The 6,000-nt window shown below is 33.6% G+C and overlaps 1 protein-coding gene across 3 annotated transcripts in view; it reads left to right on the top strand.

Moving 5' to 3' along the window:
• The first annotated feature begins 5,220 nt into the window (after window positions 1-5,220).
• LOC149172629 (nucleolar complex-associated protein 2-like) overlaps window positions 5,221-6,000 on the top strand; it is a 186,393-nt gene continuing 185,613 nt past the window's right edge. The window contains exon 1 of one of the 3 annotated variants that reach the window (XR_016259090.1): window positions 5,221-5,699. The gene's annotated coding sequence lies outside the window, so the exon portion shown is untranslated. The remainder of the gene's footprint in view (window positions 5,700-6,000) is intronic. The other 2 variants (XM_089424387.1, XM_089424386.1) reach the window with 2 other exon arrangements.

The raw sequence follows: 6,000 nt of genomic DNA, 5'->3' as shown, positions 1-6,000 counted from the left end.
TTCGAGAGGATGCCATGTCAACCTCATTACTCATGGAAAAGGAGCTACCCATGTAACCATGATGAATAAGACTCTAAAAGAGTGGAGTTTTCACTCATTAAGGGTTCAGTGGATCAAATTTAACCCCTAGTTGACTATTGGGTTGTTTTATATTCAAGCCACTAGGAGGAAAAGGGGTTCAATTATATTCTACTGGATTTTTTTCCATAGTTGAGAAAAGCAACTAAGAATGGATAGAGAGAGGGAAAAGCATAGAGGGTTTATGTTTTTCAGTAGCCCATAGGCCATAGGTCTCAGCCCTTTGTATTCACACAATTTCCATTCAGAGAAAGAGAGCGCAGAGCAACCTCACCTTCCACACGGTTCTCTCTCGAAAGGGTTTCCTAGGTTATATCTTGTGTTATTGTGCATGATTGTTGTATTTTTTCTTGGTTTTCCACATTTTATATATTGCATAAGCAAAAATAATAATTTAATAAATCCATAAATTCTAAGGAAAATTAACCCTCATAGTATAGATTTGCATATTTAAGTAAATCTTTATCAGATTTGTTGTAACGAACTATCCAATGGAATCTCCACAGTAGTTTAGGGATGATATCAAGATTAGAGCAGGTTTCTTTGGTTTTGTTGTGGGGAGCTATAGGGGATCCAAAGTGGTTTAAGAAGAAGTCATACAACCCCAACCATAGTCAAAAAATATATTAATAGCCCTTGAGATCGTCAAATGAGGGATTTGCAAGGCTAGAAGATTAGGTCACTGATATCAACTGTAATATAAACCTCCTCATGGTAGCTGTGGAAAATAAAATTTTAAATACTCATAGTTTTGAAAATTAATAAGACTTTACCATATATATGTGTGTATGTATGTGGTTCACGCACCCCAAAACCACAGAGCCTAACCCCAAGGGTGTCGAGAGAATTGAACCCGTGACCTGTCAATAACAAAAATGATTTAACCACATGTTTATATGTGTATGTGTGTGTGTGTGTGTGTTGGAGTTGAACCATCTCGCGCACATGCACGTCTACACACACAAATTGGTTGGAGTCGAACCATCCAATAAAATAACCAATATTATCCAACACACACACACACACACATATACAAGGATATATGTTGGGGTTGAACCATCTCGCACACATGCACATGCGCACACACAAATTGGTTGGAGTCGAACCGTTCAACTCCAACCAATTTTAATACAAATCATACTTGTTTATGTGACACACACACACACACCTTCCCTAGTTAAAATTTTGAAGACACGCAGTTTTGAATGTTACCAGACTCTCTAATACTCTCTCTCTCTCTCTAATCCCTAGTTAAAATTTTGAAGACTCTAAGTTTTGAATGTTACAATACTCTCTCTCTCTCTAAGAGAGAGTATCTTAACTTAATAAATTGAAAGGCTCTGCCTATTGGTTCTACTAACCTTATTATCGTGAGCCTATCTCTATCTATTTGATTGGTATATTGACAAATGAACCAATCTCACAAAAAAAAAAGTTTGCAAAACATTGTAATTACCTAGATTTAGAAGCCATACCCACTCAAGGCTTCCTACTTGATATCAAGTTTGGATGTTTGGATGATTGATGCCATTTTCCTTTCTAGGTATGTTTTTGCGTTGTCTTCCATATTCTATCTTAAGTTCAAAAATTCAAAACTATTGTCTATTGGTTATGCTAACCTTATTATCATGACCCTATGTCTATCTATTCGATTGGTATATTGTTGAATGAATTGATTTGACATTTTTTTTTTTTTGCAAAAAAATTAAAATTACCTAGATTTAGAAGCCTCGCTCACTCAAGGCTTCCTACTTGATATCGATCTTGGATGATTGATAACATTTTCCTTTCTAGGCATGACTCTTTTTGCACAATGTCTTCCTCCATTGTCTTCATTAGTTCATTCAAGAACAACCAGACTAATATGTTTTTGGGGGAGCCCAAATTGTTAGGCCCTAATAAAAGGTCACTCCTCTTTCTCCAACTTCACAATCTTCTCTTGAAGTAGGCGCACTTTGTCTTCCAACTCTTCATACCTTTGATTATGGCTTTATGTGAATACTCAAATTAGTTTCCTTCTTTATGAAAGATTATGCCTACAAATTTGTGCCCATTATTTCCTTGTGTCGAATACGAGATTCCATTAAATGTTTATTCCCCCAGTCTTTCCTCCCTCCCTCCCATTTGTGAATACAAAGAGAGAGAAAACATAAAATTTCACCGAGATATTGCAAATACCTTCTTATCCCTTTGTGCAAGTATGCATTCTCACAAATTGCACACCTTTTTGAGTGGCCAAGAGTATTAGCCATTGTTTCTCTCGAGGTTGAAATCTTCTAGCCATTTTCCAAACCTTGCACACAAGGTAGGCTCTGATTTGATTTTGAAGGCAAGATAGATAAGCTACAAAGTAGGTTTGCTCCTGGGTGCATTGACCCTCCATTCATAGTGAACAATAAACTTGAAACAAAGAGAAATTTTTTAATTGTTGAGCACATAAAACCACATGTAGGAAGTCATACCATTCCTTCAATGTTAATAAACGCCACAACCTATGTGACAAAGTGAGTAGGTCCTTAGTATTGGAGGGGCTTTAATGCCCATCTATTCACCACCTTCATATGTCAACACTTGTCCCTTAAACTTGGTTCCATCACACTTCAAAATATGAGCTAATTGAACTGATAGAAAGTGCCTACAGAGCCTATTGATTGAGAGGGTAAATTCAGTAAGCAAACCTGGCGTTATGGGTTACTGGATCTTACCCTGCATGAGCCTAAGTAATGGTTAGAGGCTAGGGCATAGGTGGGTCAATTCGCTCTATAAACATGGCGTTACCTAGCTATCATGGGTGGGGAAATTATCTCTATAAACCTAGCTAAAAGAAAGAAGGTACGAGTGATGGTAATATATCATGGGAGGTGAGATAGATATGGGTCCTCCCCATTCCAACCAATATATGAACTACTTCTTTTGCTTCTAGATCCATTGAGGTGTTGAAATATCTTAAAACATGAAAGTACTCGATGGCTTCATAGCTCTTCACCAAGCTTTGAATTCTCATAACTAGCTTTCTTAATTTGCATGTTCTAGGGAATTGATTGATAACATATATATCAAATTATCACCATAGAGTCCCCCACCATAATTAGTTGCTTAAAACTTATATTCACGAGTATTGACAACCCTTGAATTAGTATTAATGCCTTTGCTAAATTATTGGTAACCTCACCTATTCCCAATGCATAATTTATTTCTTGTTTTCTTATAAAATCAAAAGTGAATACCCCACACTTACCACCCCTAATTCTATCCTAAATATCAAGTATATTTATATAAAATTTTAACATTTTTGAAAAATATGAAAGTATGGTAGAAATGTTTTTCCAATTTTTTTTATTCCTTTGAAAACACGTTATCCACAAAATAGAAATGTGCTCAACAACCTCATTTGTAGGTTGTTGTTAATGAAAAAATGATAAAGATTTAAATGTTGTAAATAAATTAACATAATGATTTGAAAAGACTTATTAAATTTTTCCTTATAATTTTATTAAAAATAAATTTAATTCTTATTATTACTAATATGTATTATAGGGAGGATGGTTAGTCTTAGAAACTCATGACTTATATATTTAAAGACATCCTCTAACAAAGTAAATGTTAAAGAGAGATTTGAAAACTACTTAATAGTATTAGATATCTGAAGTATTTGTTATTAGGGAATGTTATCACTAAACACTCCACATACATTTTGCTTAAAAGTAAATGTTAAAGAGAGCTTTGAAAACTACTTAATAGTATTAGATATCTTGAAGTATTTGTTATATAGGAATGTCATCACTAAACACTCCACATACATTTTGCTTAAGTAAAAGATTTTCCTAATGCCATCTTTGAATATTTTTGATAATGCTCTCATGCTTAAGAAAGAAGTGTGGAAGATTTCCATGAAACATGTTTTTAGTATTGTAAAGTGTGATAAGACATCATATGGAAGATAAAACTTTACAATGTATTAATTATTATTTTTTTAAATAATTTGATTTGATAATTGATTTATATATAATTTTTTCTTTGAAGATTAAAAAACTTATAATGGTGAATTGAAAATAATAAAACTTACCACAATTTAATAGTGAATCAATAACAAGAACAACTATCTTTTGCTATTATTTACAATGCGTGTTGACTCATATTATTATGTAAGGAAAATTGCGCCACTTGTAAAAAGCTGGTGCTATTATCTATAATGCATGTTGACTCATATTATTATGTAAGGAAAATTGTACCACTTGTAATAAGTTGCTGGTGGTCCATAAGAGGGAAAACTTTTGCTCCTGCAATATGTCTTTCAGTCTTGCCCTGTTAACTTGTTTCCTTATGTTTGAAGAATATGAGCTCTTACATAATTTAATTCTAACTCAAAGATCAAAAGGTAGTTCTTACTCAAAACTTGAAAGGTGATTTTAACTTAAATAGTATTTCTTAAAAAAAAACTAATTTCTCTCATGGTCATGGTAGAGGTTGCCTCCAAAGGCATCATGTACTAAGTTAATCTTAATCTTATACATGAGACTAAATACTATTTAATTAAAATATTTACACCTTTTTGTACTTTTTAATTTCCACTCTTAAGAAATGAATTAAAATACATTTTTTTAAAATGTGTATAAAATTTGAGTTTTATAAAATTGCAGTGTAACTAATACATCTTTTAGTTTATTTTGTTAGAATTAGATAAGATTGTGCATTTTTTTGCTATTTAAAATATGTTTTTAAATGTATAAATAAATTCAATGCTTTTGCTAGATTTTTTATTTTTTATTTATTTTTATTTTTATTTTATTTATTTATTATTATTATTATTATTTTTTATGTCAAGTTGTTTTTGATTTTCCAAAAACATCTAACTCATCAAAGTCATCCGAGGATCACACCGCAACCTAGAGGCATCTAAGCCGTCAAAATTACGTGGGGATTGCACTCGACATTGGACCACACCAACCCTAAAATGACTAAAATTTTTAGCATATCTCCTTCCCTAGCAACCAGCCCATGAGATTTGATATTAAATCGCCTTGCTAATAAGACTCGCCCTCAACCAATTGTGCTAGACATTAACACATTTAGATTTAGATTTGCAAATGGCATTGTGTAACTATTATATAAATACCGAAAGGTAGATTAGTTAGACTGAGTTTTTATAAATTTAACGAGTCAAAACGTTAAGTTAGCGAAGTCAGAAATCGAAGGGGTTTAGGGTTTTTGCATAAATAGTTGGCCAGTGTAGATTCTACGTGTGACGGAGCGTTGCCCTTACTAATTAAAACAGACTCATCCACGAGCATAGAAATCTGCAGCTGTGGATTTCAAACCAGCAAAATGGTCATGGCATAAACGGCAGCAACAATTGCCAGCTCAGAATTTTTTTTATTCAACCCTGCTCCAACATCAGGCCAGTAGAAATACCAGTATCAAAAAGTCGTCATGTCGAACACCAGTGTTCAGACAGCGATTGTTATCACGCATAGAAGGCTCAGGGAGATTTGACGTCTGACGGCATTGGAAAGCGGAAGCAGATTTTACGTGTTTGTTGCAGACATTGAGATTTGTAAGCCAGCAACAAACAGTGAAATTTCCTAGTCACTGCAGAGTCTCTGCAGATCCGGATTTCACAGGTATGCTATTTATTTCTTACTTTTTTCCTCTTATAAGTAGAAGAATCCAATCTGGACCAGAAGGGACTTCAGAAATATTGAAAATATCGTAGCAGATTATTAGAGATGAAATGATTAGTTCTCCCATTTGGCATAGAAACATGAAAGTTGCTCAAAATCTGTTCCAGAAGATATGCTATCTGATTATACAGTCATTGCCTGGAAACGAAGTGGACGCACTGAGTCTGAAAAATATTGTGCATATATGTTGGAGGTGAAGTGGATGCATTGAGTCTGAAAAATATTGTGCATATATGTTGGA

Source organism: Pinus tabuliformis, chromosome 4_2 (genome assembly GCF_031772625.1).
Source record: "Pinus tabuliformis cultivar Carrire ecotype Pingquan chromosome 4_2, CPIR1, whole genome shotgun sequence".
Taxonomy (NCBI): Eukaryota; Viridiplantae; Streptophyta; class Pinopsida; order Pinales; family Pinaceae; genus Pinus; species Pinus tabuliformis.
This window is presented reverse-complemented; position numbering and strand designations above follow the sequence as displayed.